The following is a 17,244-nucleotide window of genomic DNA, read 5'->3' as shown; positions in this document are numbered from 1 at the left end:
TTTCATACTCAGACATACATACACTTACAAGCATACATGTGCAAATGTAAACTTGCTCTCTCTCTCTCTCTCTCTCGCTCTCTCACTCACACACAAACACACCCACTCCACTGACAGGAAAGAAATGGGGAAGGAGATGACTGGAGGGAGGAGGTGGTGGGTTATATCACTGTCAGCAGTCAGGGATTCTAAGCTTGGAGCAAGTGGTCAGTGATTTGGCTCAGTGCCAAGTTTGCTATAACCATGGACAACCCCTTCCCTCTCCTTACCATTGGTGGGAGATACTCAGAGACCAGTGGGGGGAATAATTATACAACTCTCAGCAAATTATTAAAGTGAAATTTGCAGAGGAGAGAGGGGGGGGGAGGGAGGGGGGGAACAGGGGGTTAGTATGAATTGGTGTTCTTGTTCTTTTTGGAATGTGAGAGCATAGTATCAATCTGTCTGTATATATTAATATAAAGTTTCACAGCTATTGAAGCAGAATGCAACTATAATATCAGACTTTTGTGTGATGTTGAATGAAATTCTCTTTTTATGGAAAAAGAAACCACATTACAAATTTTTACTCACTTATTTAACACTCACCGAGTCTGTAGCAGACGACGCTAATGCTGTCCTGAGCACTTCTGGTTTTAGACCCAGGTAATATTTTGCTTACTGAAGCAAAAATCAATCCGGCTTACTGAAGCAAAAATCAATCACATATTAGTAATTGAAAATCGTGGGCTCCGTTTTAACATGTCCATTTTTCATTCTGTATCAATAGTTTTTGTGTGTTTTATTCAGAAAAAAATAAATCGTGTTCCGATTGAAACATGTTGTCATATTATGAAAACACTTATGAAATAGATCCAAGCTGCTCAGTTACTGACATCGATCAAAATCCTGATTCAAAGAATTTCAGCTCAATATTGTGCATGAAAGTGCTAAAGACATTCGTTTTCAAAAATAATATAAAACTTACCGATGAAACTTAAGATTTTCTGGAGAAACAATGCCATTTTTGTGTTAGATGAAGTGCCGCTCTTCTGAGTCAAATGTTGATTGGGCCGACGCAACTGACAAAGAGGGGTACCTGCTTTTGAATCGCTTGAGCAAATTGTACATGGATCAAAAATATTAGTTTCGGATACCATTGAAATCAGCAGAAAATGCTCTTTACCACTCATACAGTATCACGTAGGGTCAGATTTCTTTTTCAAACTGCGCGAGGCGTTGAAAGATAGCCGAAAAATTCCCGTAACTTTGCGCTCAGATCTAACTACCCTACTTCGCCCAAGGCTTGGAAAAAAACACACGAAAGTTCTTCTTGAACTTTCGCCTTTCACGGCTCCCAGTTTTTCGAACAGTAACCAATGAATGCAAAACAATGGATGCGATATTTTCCACTTTGTGGTTGAAACTAACCGTGTCGTGCTCAGAAAGACACCGGCCGCCATTGAACAAGGATTGCTGTTTTGCGTTACAGTACACTTCTTTTTCTTCCATCCACGAACTCATTCACGCATTGCATAAAGCAAACACAATAAAAATTAAAAATACGGATGATAAATAATTATTTCAGTTGGATAGTTTTTCACAAAATGAAATCAAATTTGAGAAAATGCATTTCAAAATTAGTCAATTTTTTAGGCGTTCATAGGTTTCCCGGCATCGGCCATGGGGGCTGCCGCTACCCATTGTTAGTCATATATTTGGTGCACATTAACTTATGTGCCACTGATCGTTGATGGTAAGCTAAATGAAGCTTGTTTTACATCTTTACATAGATCTCATTGAGAAGAGAGTGTACGGCTAGACATTGAGTGTCAGAATGGAAAAAGGTTATCTGTGGAATTGTTTATTTGTCAAGACAACATAATGATTCTGTTACATCAGTGCAATTATGTCTAGCATATGTTTTAGTATTGATTTAACCTGGGTTTTAATATTGTGTGTGTTCCAGGTGTGCTGTTTAAAGTTAGAGAAATAAACACCTCAATTCATCTTACCAAAAGACCCTGCTGTGGTATGAGAGGAGAGTGGATTGTGCAACTATCCTCTGCCTGTTATCCTACTCTACCCCTTCTTCCCCCTACACCCCTACCACCACTCCTTTAACAATGCAAAGGCAGAAGTGTTGAGGCTGTTGTGCATCAAATGAAGGAGTTTGAAAGAGAAAAAAACTGCATATGATTGTGAACTAGATGTAGATGAAAACGGATACAAAATAGAAGATAGTGAAGCAGAGAGTGATCCTGAAGATAACATTCCAGTGCCACCGTTTCAGAGAATGTGACAAAGCACAGCAACACTAACATCGGTCAAGGAATTTGTGCTGCCAACTAGCCCCATTCTACTCTTCTGCTGAATGCAAAGCCATTAGATCTTTTTTTTTCTTTTTTTTTTGTTTAATTTGGGGTTTTTTGGGTTGTTTTTTTTTTTTTCAAAATGTGGCAAACGAAACCAACAAATACGCCAAGCAATGACCGTTGGTGAATGAAATACCCAGTGTTCTTGTAAATAGGGTGTGTGTATATTTCTAAATGATGTATACTGTGTGCTACAGTCAGTGTTCTACCCAGTGTGTTTGGATACTTTCCACCCACATTAGATTTGTGATATGTGTACAAATTCGATTGGAATACGATGATGGTGGTTCAATGGGGGACATGTTCAGGTAGGACTATTACTTACTGTTTCTGATTCACTAATACATACTGCTCATGGTAGAGTTAGCTGTAGACTAACTGCATGATGTCACTGTGATTTCACCTTTATATGGTGACAATAGGGGCGACAGCAACATGACACATGCACGGAGGACACACATTTCAGTGTGCATCACAAAACACAATGACTTGTGAACACTTCGACCAAATATGAACGCTCTGCAATGAATAGTACATGGTGCTGTGTGTACTAGAGGAACCATATGTTGTGTCCATGACTGAAATTTTTCAAAACGCCATTGCTGAGATCTTGCAAGACATTCCAGGGGCCAAAAACCTGAGTGATGACATCATTGTACATGGTGTCACGCAAGCTGACCATGATGAAAGTCTTCGGAGAACCCTGAACAGACTGAATGAAGTTGGAGCCAAGCTGAATCGAGACAAGTGTGTCTTTTCAGTGAACGAACTCATTTTCTTTGGCCATGTGTTTGGCCAGAACGGTATATCAGCAGACCCTGAGAAGATTCAGACCATCGAAAACGCCCAGCCCCCCCAGTCCGCAGCTGATGTGAGGTCATTTCTTGGAATGACACAGTATGTCGCTCGGTTTATCCCAGGCTATGCTACCATCACAGAGCCCCTTAGACAGCTTACAAAGAAGGACGTTGCTTGGTCATGGGATACCCCTCAACAAAAGGCTTTTGATGAACTGAAGCGTGCACTGACTAGTGCACACGTCATGGCTTACTTCAGCCCCCACAAGCAAACGGACATCTTGGTAGACGCCAGTCCAGTTGGCCTTGCAGCCATCATGACCCAAAATGGCCGACCAATCTGCTATGCCAGTCGTGCATTGACAGATACGGAAAAAAGGTATTCACAAACAGAACGAGAAATGCTGGCGATAGTCTTCGGTGTTGAACACTTTCACCTGTACATCTTTGGATCTCCATTTGTGCTGCACACAGATCACAAGCCTCTCATTGGAATACTGAAGAACCAGAAGCCTGCAACTGCTCGAATTGAACCTCTACGACTTCGACTCCTGCCCTACGAGATGGATCTACAATACCATCCTGGCAGAAACGAACAAAATCCAGCAGACTTCATCAGCAGACATCCCACGTCTGAACCCAGAAGAGAGAACGCACCAGAGTCATATATCAGATACATCACCCAGAATTGTGTTCCCAAGGCAATGACTCAAACAGAAGTTAGGGAAGCAGTCCAGCAAGACGAAATCCTACAGAAAGTGATCTCAGCAGTACAAACAGGGAAGTGGTACTCTCCTGATTTAAAGCAATTTGTCCTGTTCAAAGATGAACTCTCTGTACACGATGGACTTTTGCTGCATGGCCATCGACTGGTCATCCCACAGTCACTTCAGCAGAAAGTCATTGGCATCGCTCATCAATCTCATCAAGGGATTGTCAGGACAAAACAACTTATTCGGGAAAAAGTCTGGTTTCCTGGCATCGACGCACTTGTTGAAGAGACAGTGAAGGCTTGCATCCCTTGCCAGTCTTCATATCCAGGTACCACCAACAGAGAACCCATACTTCCCACCCCACTACCCTCCAAACCATGGTCCCGTTTGGCAATGGATTTTGCCGGACCATTCCCTTCAGGTGACTATCTCCTAGTCCTCATTGATGAATACAGTCGCTATCCAGAAGTGGAAGTTATTGGCTCAACCTCCTGCAAGACTGTGATTTCCAAACTAGAAACCATTTTCGCACGCCAAGGACTTCCTGAAGTGATCAAGACAGACAACGGCCCACCGTTTAATGGTGCAGAATTCCGTGTTTTCCTTGAAGAACGGGGAATCCAGCACAAGAAAATCACTCCTTTATGGCCTGAAGAAAACGGTGAAGCAGAGCGTTTTATGAGAACTCTGAACAAAAACATCAAAGCTGCCACTGCAGGGAACGTGAACTGGAAAGCACAGTTACAAGTTTTCCTGATGCAGTATCGTGCGACTCCTCATGCCTCCACGAATATATCCCCTTTTGAGGCTCTGAACTGCAGAAAAATGAACACTGGCTTTCCTGTAGTTGACGTCATCAACACCCCTTCCCCCACACACCCCTACATTGCTCTCCATGATGCAAAGAGCAAGCAGAAGATGGCATCATACGCTGACGCCAAGCGACGCGTCACACCTTCTGACCTTCAAGTTGGAGATCACGTGCTAATCAAACAACCCAAGATCAACAAGCTTACCCCTCCTTTCAACCCAAAGCCATACACCATCATCAAGAAGAAGGGAACCATGCTCACAGCCCAGCGTGGTTCACGGCAAGTTACCAGGAACTCGTCGTTCTTCAAACGCATTCTCCCAGACTCCCACAAAGACAGTACAGACAGCGAAGAGGAGGAAGAGGAATGTGAGATGCCCCCAACACAGGAATATCCATCAACTCCTAAGCGAACAACCTCACAGCCTGCTCATCACCCAACACCTGATCATCGCACTTCAGCTCCTGGTGGTGATGACACTTCAATGCCTGGTCACAACACTCCCATGAACGGTCCACGAACACCTGTCACTGGCCTTCCGACACCTACGACCAGTCACCACACCGTCTCACCTGGTCTTCATTCTGCTATATCTGGTCCTCCAACTCCAGCCCAGCAAATGGTCAGACCAACTCGCAAACGTCGACTGCCTGAACGACTGAAGGACTTTGTGCTTCAGTGACCCAAGACTCTGACCATGTGATTTGAATGTTGCTGCTCCAGGCTAAAGTGTTTTGGTTTTATTTTATTTGTATTGCGTTTCGCATAAGTCATGAATACTCACTCACAGTCAAACACATGCATACTCACACAGAACTTCAAAGGAAAGTTTTACTTTATCTGTTTTGAAAGTTTATTCTGACGGTTATAGTGATATAATCTTATGAACTGATTATTCCGCAAGAATTTACTTAATTAAGATAGATACTTTAGAATTAAAAAAAAAAAAAGTTTCTGAATTCTGATATATCAAGAACTCTGATATTCACCAGCAAAGTGACTTGACATTTGCTAATCAGTATGACAGTACATTGATTGCAGAGCTGTGGCGTAAAATTTTAAAAGACAATATTTATAAAAGCACCATATCAATTACTTATAATCATAAGAGTGATTTATAAGTTTAAGATAAAGAGATTAACTGACTTAAGAATATTTCATCCTATTTACTTAAAAAAAAAAAAAAAATTAATTGAAGGTAGAGAGGAATGTTGTGTCCATGACTGAATCGTAGCTTAATGTTAAGAAGCGAAAGTAAATAGTTGACAATCTCCCTTTGTTATGACGCAATATTCTTCTATCATGACATCATAGCTAGATAAACGTCACTTGAAGAGCGAGAGCGAAATGAAGTAAAAGATCTGCCAACCGTCCTCCTGTGTTTTCGGTATTTATTGTTTATTGCTGTGTTCTGCCAACACCACGCAAACATTACACCATATTTTCTTTTAATTGTGTGAAAAGTTTCAAATACTTGGAAGTTTCTTAGTAACACATGCAAATGCCAGAGAGTTAAACTCTTCAGCTGTCTTCCCTGTCTGCAAGTGCTGCAGCATTTTTTCCCTTTCAAATGTATTAGTGTAACATTTCTTCACTGGGTTTTCTGTTTCTGGATTGAAAATTAGTGTATTTGTAATCAGGGACGTGCAAAAGTTAACCTTGGAAAGTGAAAAATATGTCAATGATTTGAATTCTAATAGATTTCTTTCAAAAACCAGATTCAGTTTTGAGTTTATTCAATTGCAAAATGCTCTTTTATTGTTTCCATAAGAAAGGTGTTTGAGTCAAAGGCGCTATATTCAAGGTGTACTGTTTACATATTTTCTTGATGATAGTCTGATAACTATTATCAGTGCAACTACCACTGACCAAAATGGAATGAGCTTGACAGTTCTTTTCCATGAATCACAATAACTACAAACATGTACTATGTCATTGCAAGGCATTAACAAATACTAATCCAGCATGTTGGTGCTGACATGCTTATGTTCCCCATTTTTTTAATTGTAACATAGTAGTTATAAAATACTTTATTATCTCCAAAGAGAAACTTGTGATGAAAAACCAAACAATACATGACAATCAGCTTTTCTGTATATTATATAAATTAATGGACATGAAATGCTTAAATGTTGACTTGAACCAGAAGTTGTAATTTTGACCAGCCGCCGTGGCGAAGTGGTTAGCGTCGCGGACTGACAGCTGGGAGGACGCGGGTTCGAATCCCAGCGGAGGTGGGTTTTTCGGCCCGTGGCCGGCTCCTACCCAGAGTTGAGTGTGCTGTGGGCTTAAATGGGGAGACTGGGACCACACAGTCGAGTGTCATCCACTTCAAGGATGCGTCTTTGGGTGTGTTGCTCTAATTACCTGACCAACACTGCAAGTGTCTGTATCTCTCGGGCCTGGTTAACGCCGGGATATCATTATGACAGGAAGCGTAGAGTACAGCCTTGTCACGCAGTCCCAAACCAAAATGGACCTCCATAGCAACATCGTCATCATCATCGTCATCCTCCTCCTCCTTCATCGTCATCAATATAAACAAAATAGTCTCAAAGTCTGTGGCCTTTCATGCCCTGCTCTCATGGTGACCTCAGCTTCGATACCCCTCCACTTCCATGCTTGGGGTGAGTCCTGTCAATGTCGGCAGATTCATGGGGGGCTGTTGTTTGAGGGACGTGGTGGCGGTTTCCACTCTGGGAGGGACGCTCACTCCGTCTGGCTCCGCGACTAAGCCATTATTGTCGTTAGTAGGGTGCTTAGTAGGTGGTGTCCTAAGTACGTTAAATCAGAACAGGCACCACTGAACACCACCGAAGTGACTCAGCAGCAGTGCAGGGTCTCCTCTGGTGTGTGGCCTCCTGGCGACCTAACAACGATGGTTTCCTGTGGATTGCCGACGCTGGAACTGCGACGGACGAACCCGGGTGTGGCTGTGTATGGGGGAATCTAAATGAGCAGCGTGGGAGTAATGCCACTGAAACGGTGCAGATGATGGGGCAACAAAAAAAAGAAAAGGAAAAAAAAAAGAAGTTGTAATTTTGACGTATGTTTCCTTATCTTATTGAATAGAAATACACCCCTGCTAACCATGAAATGCATTTGGATTCTGATACTTGCATGTTATACCCATGCTAATACTTAGTGACCTTACAAATTGAATTTGATTTGCCACAGACTGAGTGAGACATGGATGGTCTTTTTAATGTTATAATTGACCTTTCATACTGAATTTGATCTGCGTCAGCCAATGTTGGGTGAATTGGTCTTTTTTAACGTTGTTCCCATTGTTCTTCTGATATTGATTTTAATTTGCCATGGACTGAGCAAAGCATAATATGATATTGTTTTCATGAACCTTTTAACATTAATTTTAATGCCCTGTAACTTATTATGTAAACTTTCAGACATTCAGCCCTGAAATGGACCCAATGTGGTCAGCTTGACTGTTTTGATAATTGGCTTTGATTCTTGGCAAAAAAAAAAAAGGATTCCAAATGGATGCCTTGTCACTCTTTTGTTGCTGGAGTAAGTTCATAATACTTGTCCTATTTATATTTCAAATAAAAGCTTCGTTTAAATTTTTATCTGTCATGAATGGCCCATTACTTGACCCAAATACCTACTAAAAGTTATTTCAAATGAAAGGTTTGTCCATTTTTTTTGTTAGGTCTGTCCAAATATTTGGTTGAAATACTTTGTGAAAGAATTAATTCAAATGAAAGAATGAAAAAAACTGTTGATTAGTGTGTGCGAGTGTTTTTTTTAGTTTTTTTTAGAATGTATGTGAATGTTTCTCTTCCTCACTATCTTGGGCTTGCTCTGCCAACTAAATACATAAATGACATTAAAAAAAAACACACGATGATATGACAATAACAATATGAATGATAATGCAAATAACAAATTCATTAAATGAATATAAACAAATGAATATAAGTTAAGGGAACACACACACATGCACATGCACACATGCACAACAGATATGCAACAAATAAGCTGTCTCACAGATATGACAGCACAAACATGTTCACGGGCCCAACACTACACATTAAAAGCACACGAGCCCGGACATATGAACTCAATCGCACGCATGCACACACGCACACACATGCATACACACACACATGCACCAACATACAGTCACACATGCACAACAGATATGCAACAAATATGCAGTCTCACAGATATGAAAGCACAAACATGTTCACAGGCCCGACGGGCGCAATAGCCGAGTGGTTAAAGCGTTGGACTGTCAATGTGAGGGTCCCGGGTTCATATCACGGTGACGGCGCCTGGTGGGTAAAGGGTGGAGATTTTTATGATCTCCCAGGTCAACATATGTGCAGACCTGCTAGTGCCTGAACCCCCTTCGTGTGTATATGCAAGCAGAAGATCAAATACGCACGTTAAAGATCCTGTAATCCATATCAGCGTTTGGTGGGTTATGGAAAGAACATACCCAGCATGCACACCCCCGAAAACGGAGTATGGCTGCCTACATGGCAGGGTAAAAACGGTCATACACGTAAAGGCCCACTTGTGTACATACGAGTGAACGCAGAAGAAGAAGTTCACAGGCCCAACACTACACATTGAAAGCAAATGAGCCCTGAAATATGAACTCACACACACACACACACGCATACACACACATGCACCAACATACCAACATACAGTCGCACATACACTCACTCACACATGCATACACACACATGCACCAACATACAGTTACACACACACACACACACACACACACACACACACAAATGCATTTCCCATCCGCAGACCCTCCCAGACATATACCAGAGAGACAGACAGAATTTCACTCACTCTGACAATCATGCAAACTGTACTGTATGGTTCCACACATTCTTTGGAAGCTAGCGAATGAGAAGTGATCAGCTGTGATAATCTTTTTTTTAAAATATGAAACAAATACTATGATGATTGTAGCCTGGTTGGCTACAATCTTCGTTGGGCCAGCTTAGCAGACGACTTTTGTGACTCAACGAAGGTCACTGAGGAAGTCGGTAAATCGGCCACAAGTTATCTCCCTTTACAAGGAGCCGTATAATTTTTTCATCAATTTGTTAAATCAGAAACACTTTCTTATAGATGAGATTATAGTTTTTATGTTATTGGACTTCACAAAGATCATACTTCTCAACTGCAATGATATCATTTGGCCAGAAAGCCTATCACTCTTTTAAATTAAAATTTATGTGAATTAATTTTGGCGCGATCTTCGAAATCCACTCAGTTGAAACATGCAAAATACCTTCGTTTTCTATAAATCAATATAGTTGCCGTGGAATTTAGATTGTGTATTAAACTGTAAATGATTAAGCTTTCTTCTCGTGTATCGCTTTCCGTGTACACCTAAGTTATTGGCATGCGATGGTACGAAATGTCTGACAGCATTTCGGCCCCAACTATCTCTTCTTCAAGCCACTGGAATTCGTCAATGCCGATTTGAGCAAAATATGTTTTTACAATACCTAGACATTTTTGTAGCGTGTTTTGCAGATGTTCGCATTTCTGTTATTAATCTGATTCATATTATAAATGTATAATTGGGTTGTAGTTGGTTTAAACGAAGTATTTCATTGCCGATCACTAGTGTCAAAAGCACCGCCAAGCAGCGCCGACACGGGAGCTGTCCGTTGAGTTTTCTCTTGAATTTTGACATAATAAATCTTTACTCTAGAAGCAGATTCTATAGATTATTTTCATATAGTTGGAAATTCAAGATTTTCAGTTACTTAATTGTTACAATTATCTTACATATCGCGACGTATTAACTGTTGTCACTTAGTTCAGGTCAAGTCTCTACCTGCCACTGGTACCATGTAACCCTGTGCTACCTGTCACATGTGGGCAGATGGAGCTCGACAGCCTGGGAAGGCAGTCCATCTAAGAAAAGGAAAAGTCTGAAGTAAAACCCATGAAGTGCTAAGGAATGCAGGACAGTCTCGACATGCATTGACCCTGGGTCCATGGCCATGTCCCGACTTTCAGTAGCCGCGCCCCCGTGCCTCCGAGGAAGGTTTTTGAGCCAGAGGCTAGGACAAGGACAGTCTGATATAAAACCTACGACCTGAGGACCTCACTGTCACCGTCCCAGCTTGCTAGGCTATGGCAGATGAACCACGGGTGTAAAGGGTGGGGCCAGTACTGCGCACACTGCATTCCACCTAAAAATTCCATTGCGCAGGCTTGAAGGACATGTCCACGTCCGCGCCACCAACTATTCCAAGTCCTGCAGCGATGGGAAAGGGGCGAAAACGGCAGGTGGAAGATGTCACTGGAAGCCGCAGTTCCAATCCTGCATGCAGGCGGTTCAGGATATTGGTCGCCTGATTGTTGACCCGGAGGTGACAGCATCACTCGGCAGCACCCTGAACGACCAAGCAGCCTTTTCTAGGGACAGCACTGCTTGCTCCACACGGAGAGGGGCCTAGAAAAGGTGGTCCAAACAAATGCTCATCTCCATACCCCCCAGCTGGCTAGCCGCGGTCAACAGGCATCTCCAAACGCGGTCGAACAACAATAGAGAAGAAAAGGCCGGCACCTGCCTCACAGAAATGTGGCAAGGCAGCAGGGGTTGACGGAATTCCGCCGGAGGCGTGGAAGAATGGAGGCTCAGCACTACACTCCAAACTCCACAACCTCTTTGTCTGCTGCTGGGAGCAAGGCAAACTACCACAGGACCTCCGTGACGCAGTCATCATCACCCTGTATAAAAACAAGGGAGAAAAGTCGGACTGCTCCAACTACAGGGGGATAACTCTGCTCTCCATCGCAGGCAAGATCCTCGCCAGAGTCCTCCTAAATCGGCTGGTGCCTACTATCGCCGAAGAACATCTCCCAGAGAGTCAGTGTGGCTTTAGAGCCAACAGAGGCACCACTGACATGGTCTTCGTTCTCAGACAGCTACAAGAAAAATGTCGGGAACAGAACAAAGGACTGTATGCGACATTCATCGATCTCACGAAAGCTTTCGACACCGTGAGCAGAAAAGGTCTGTGGGAGATCATGAAACGTCTAGGATGCCCCCCAAAATTCCTCAGCATGGTCATCCAACTACATGAGGAACAGCGTGGACAGGTGAGACACAGCAACGACCTTTCGGAGCCCTTCCCAATTGGAAATGGAGTGAAACAAGGTTGTGTCCTCGCGCCGACCCTCTTCACGATCTTCTTCAGCATGATGCTCCAACAGGCCACTGAAGATCTTGGCGACGACGACGGTATCTTCATCAGATACCGCACTGATGGCAGCCTATTCAACCTGAGGCGGCTACAGGCCCACACCAAGACACTGGAGCAACTCATCTGTAGCTTCTGTTTGCCGACGATGCTGCCCTCGTCGCCCATACAGAAGCGGCCCTGCAGCGTATAACGTCCTGCTTCGCAGAGGCTGCGCAGCTCTTCGGCCTAGAAGTCAGTCTGAAAAAGACGGAAGTTCTCCACCAGCCTGCCCCACGGGAAGAATTCCACGCTCCTCACATCAACATCGGTGAGACAGAGCTGAAGTCGGTCCACCAGTTCAGCTACCTAGGCTGCACCATCTCGTCTGACGCCAAGATCGACAAGGAGATCGACAACAGACTTGCAAAGGCAAACAGCGCATTCGGCAGGCTGTACAAGAGAGTATGGAACAACAAACACCTGAAGAAAGACACAAAGATCAGCGTGTACAGAGCTGTTGTACTGCCCACCCTGTTGTATGGCTCCGAAACCTGGGTCACCTACCGGCACCACATACGACTGCTTGATCGCTTTCACCAGCGCTGCCTTCGCACCATCCTCAGCATCCACTGGAGTGACTACATCACAAATGTCGAGGTCCTGGAGCAGGCAAAGACTATCAGCATCGAGGCAGTGCTGCTAAAGACCCAGCTACGTTGGGCAGGGCACGTGTCCAGGATGGAGGACCACCGCCTGCCCAAGATCGCGCTGTATGGCGAACTGTCCACTGGCCACCGTGACAGAGGAGCACCCAAGAAGAGATACAAAGACTCCTTGAAGAAAGCTCTCGGTGCCTGTCACATTGACCATCGCCAGTGGTCCGCAGTAGCCGCTGATCGAGAGACCTGGCGACGCACCATCCACCAAGCTGTCTCCTCCTTCGAAAACAACCGCAGAGCCAGCCTTGAGGACAAACGCAGAAGGAGGAAGAACCACGACGCTGCAGCCGCGAACCCAGACCAGACTTTCCCTTGCAACCGCTGCGGCCGACTCTGCTTTTCCCGCATTGGCCTTGTCAGCCATGAGCGTGCCTGCATCAGACGTGGACAACGCCCTTCCTAGATCTTCGTCAGCGAAGCCAGGCCATGATGATGAACTGTTGTCATGTACAGAAATGATACATGAACTCGTTAAAAGCTCGTTCATTCAATGACTCTTTTTGTTTACAGTTTTTAATTACATTATTTTTGTAGAAAATGGTTTAGCTTAAGAAAATGCACGTCTCTTGCAGGTTTGTGTGATATATAATATGTCTATGCTAGGTCCCCGAGCCGAAAGTTAGACGCCGCTAAATTTGGTCAAACACACACAAGTTGGGCCCCTCAAAACTCGCGGAGGTAAAAGAAAAACCGCCGCACCGCCTTCCCGAGTCTACCTGGCCTGGCTGCGGCTGTCTTCTGCGAACACCCTCTACCTGTCTTCACCTTCACAAACACCACCTTACCACCCCGTCACATGATGATCATATATAATGACGATGATGATAAAGTAAAGAATGATAGATAGCAGTTTTCAATGACGTGAGGAGAGATGAAACAAATGGATTTTCGATGAACAGGGCTGGTTGTATTTTCTGAAAGATGTTCTGCTGCTTGACGTTTCTATGTGATGTGGTAGCAAGGGATTGTCTGCACTGGGGACTACATGTCTCTGTGTGTGTGCTGTCTGTGTGTGGTGGTGGTGGTGTGTGTGTGTGTGCCTTGTTTTTCTTTTCTGTTTGTGTGTGTGTGTGTGTGAATCAGAATCAGAATTAATTTTATTTTCAAGTAAACCTTGTGTAACATCCAACTATGCTGTCATGTGTAGGCCTGGTGTACATGATGTTCATGTGAGGAGGGAGGACTGGATGGGGGTGGGGGGTGATGGGGGAAGAAGGGACAAAGCCAACACACAATTGCGAGTGATAGACAGAAGTCAACGTGGAGTAAGAAAAACTATAACATATTGATTAATTTTTTTTTTAATTGTACACAGCATTCATTGAATAAATAAACAAATGAATATAAAAGTAAGGGTAAATAACCCCCCCCCTCCCCCCCCCCCCCCCCCCCCACACACACCCACACCAGATATGCAACAAATATGCAGTCACCTCACAGATATGAATGTGCAAACAAATGTTCACAGGCCCAACACTACATATAGCACGTGAGCCCTGACACAAACTCGCGCACACGCAGACATGCACACACACAAACGCGCGCGCGCGCACACACACACACACACACAAACATGTACATTCCCCATCCACAGACCCCCCACCCCCTCCCTACACACACACACACACACGCACACACATGCACACACACACAGAGACACGCACGCACATGCACACACACAGACAGACACGGACATGCATGCACATGCACATGCAAACTGAATTCATGTATTTTCACTCCCACAATACCCACAACATGACAAACACATACACCCCACCCCCAACACACACACACACATATGCACACACACCAACATGCATAGGCAAACATGTACATGCACAGAGCTCTCCTGACACATACATGCACCTCATCCCCCCACCCACCCCCCACACACACACTCCCCGCACATACGGCCACCAAAAACACTGTTAAACCTTTCAAAAGAAACAGATTCATAGACGTTAGCAGCATAAATTAAACACAGTATAAGCTCACAATAATATAATATATATACTATATAAAGAGAGTATGTGTGTCACTCACTCTGACAATCATGTGAGAGAGACAGTGCATCGTTCCACACATGCTTTGGAAGCTAGCTACAGAGAAGTAAACAGCTGAGATGAAATGCAAGACAATATTTGATGATGATGATATAATAATAATGATGATGATAAAGAAAAGAATGAAAGGTAGCAGTTTTCAATGACGTGGGGAGAGTTGAGACAACTGTATTGCGTAGTACAGGGCTGGTTGTTTTCTGAAAGATGTTCTGCTGCCTGACATTTCTATGGGATGTGGTAGCAAGGGATTGTCTGCATGGGGGCTACTTGTGTGTGTGTGTGTGTCTGTGTCTATGTCTATGTGTGATGGTGGTGGTGGTGTGTGTGTACACCTTGTTTTTTGTGTGTGTGTGTCTGTGTGTCTGTGTCTGTGTGTGTGAATCAGAATCAGAATCAATTTGTCAAGTAAACCTTGCATAACATCCAACTATGATGTGATGTATAGGCCTGGTGTACATGATGTTCATGTGAGGAGGGAAGTGTCAGTATCAGTAGCTCAAGGAGGCGTCACTGCGTTCGGTCAAATCCATATACGCTGCACCACATCTGCCAAGCAGATGCCTGACCAGCAGCGTAATCCAACGCGCATAGTCAGGCCTTGAGAAAAAATTTTTTTTAAAAGAATTAAAATAAAAAAAATAAAAAAAAGATAAATACATACAATTACTACTACTACTACTAATAATAATAATAATATTTATAAGTCACAAAATCTTGATGAAGTCAACTCTAATGGATGGAGAAGGGGTGATGGGGGAGGAAGGGAGATACGGTGGAGGGGTGCAGAAGGAGGTTTAGATCGACTTTGATAGGTGTTTGGGAAGCGGAGGGCACTGGAGAGGGGGGAGGGAGTTGACATGACAGTATATGTGACGTTTAAAATGCTGAGAGGGAGATTTGCTTTACAAAATTTAGGCAACTGTGTGTGTGTGTGTGTGTGTGTGTGTGTGTGTGTGTGTGTGTGTGTGTGAAAATGTAGATATACTTGAAAAATTAGAATTGAAAATTCTGAAACGCTTGTTCAAACTGAACAGAAATACTATGACCCAAATTGTTTATGGAGAAACTGGTATTTATCCAATTAGTGTGTTAGTGAAAATGAGATTAGTTCGATTTTGGAGCAGCTTAGTGATATCAAACACAGAAAAATATTCTGGGGAAATATACTTGATATTACTTGACTTATATCGAAATGGTATTTATTCTTCAAAATGGATGAGTTGTATCAGACAAATTTTAACAGAAACAGGGTATAACTGTGTTTGGGATACTCAATTCTTCTTGGAGAGGGAATCTTTCTGCAAGAACGTCAACACTGCTTTGAGAGACAGTTTTCAAAATGTATAGAGACATGCTCTAGAGGCGAGTAGTAAATGTTTTATCGAAATTTCAAAAATGGATTTGGTAGAGAAAAATATATGTCAAATGCCTGATAGTTACGTTATCAGCTTCTTCAGATTTCGAAGTAGTAATCATAAGCTGGAAACTGAAACAGGGAGACACAAAGGCATACCACGAGAGTTACGGCTTTGTAAGGTTTGTAACATGTCTGTGACTGGGGATGAGTTTCATTTTACAATGGAATGTCCCAATTATGATCAGTTACGAAATAGATATGTTGCTAAAAAATATTTGTCTCCAAAATCGGTTTTTAATTTTTGTAATATGCTCAAAGGAGGCAAAAAAACCAAAAAAAAAGTCATCGTTTTAGCTGTAAGTAAGATTTGCAAATGTTGCCTAGCTATATTTTGGAGTTAAAAGACATTGTGTTTTCTCAACTTTAATGTGACATTGTTGTGTATTTGGAAATGTTTGTTCTGGGCATGAAAAGATTTTTTTGCAGTAATCCTCCATACTCCAATAGGAGTGAAAGGATAATTAAAACTTGAAACTTGTGTGTGTGTGTGTGTGTGTGTGTGTGTGTGTGTGTGTGTGTGTGTGTGTGTTAGAGATTGGATAGTGTGTGTAGGGGGTTGGGGGGGCACTGGGAAAGCCAGCACACAACTGAGAGTGATTGTCACACACTCCAGAAATCTGGGCAAGCCCAAAAGTCAGGAGACGTGGACTTTTAGGGTCGACACCGCGCAACACACACTCCCAAGAAGGACGCAGAAATCCGTGTACGATTTTACAACTTTTATTCACACAATCACACACATATGGGTACAGGACCTACTTCCTAAGCTATCCCCAAACCCAAACCCTCGCCCCCACCTAACTCCAAACCACCCCTCCTTAACCCACCTTTAACCCCCACCGGGACAAAATCAAGAAACGAAAGAAAAACGAACCAAACACATACACACTCGCACATTCACTGCACAAGCGGCAACGTTCATTTAACTCATCTGTCACTCGTTGACGGACTGAAAAATCCCTGCTCCAGGCTGAGAGTCGAACGCTGACTACAATCTCTCCCTCGACGTCCAGCTCACCCACAGAGCACCCCACCAGATGAGTCCGGGAGGTCGCGGCAAGCAGGGCAGGCTGCGGTCGAAGGTCGACGCCGAGGGACGATCTGGATCCCCAGGGTGCGACCCCAGGGTTTTGTGTCAGCGCTCGGCTCCTCAGGTGGAAGACCCCGAGGGGCGAC

The sequence above is a fragment of the Babylonia areolata genome, chromosome 29, assembly GCF_041734735.1.
Source record: "Babylonia areolata isolate BAREFJ2019XMU chromosome 29, ASM4173473v1, whole genome shotgun sequence".
NCBI classification, from domain to species: domain Eukaryota; kingdom Metazoa; phylum Mollusca; class Gastropoda; order Neogastropoda; family Buccinidae; genus Babylonia; species Babylonia areolata.
This window is presented reverse-complemented; position numbering follows the sequence as displayed.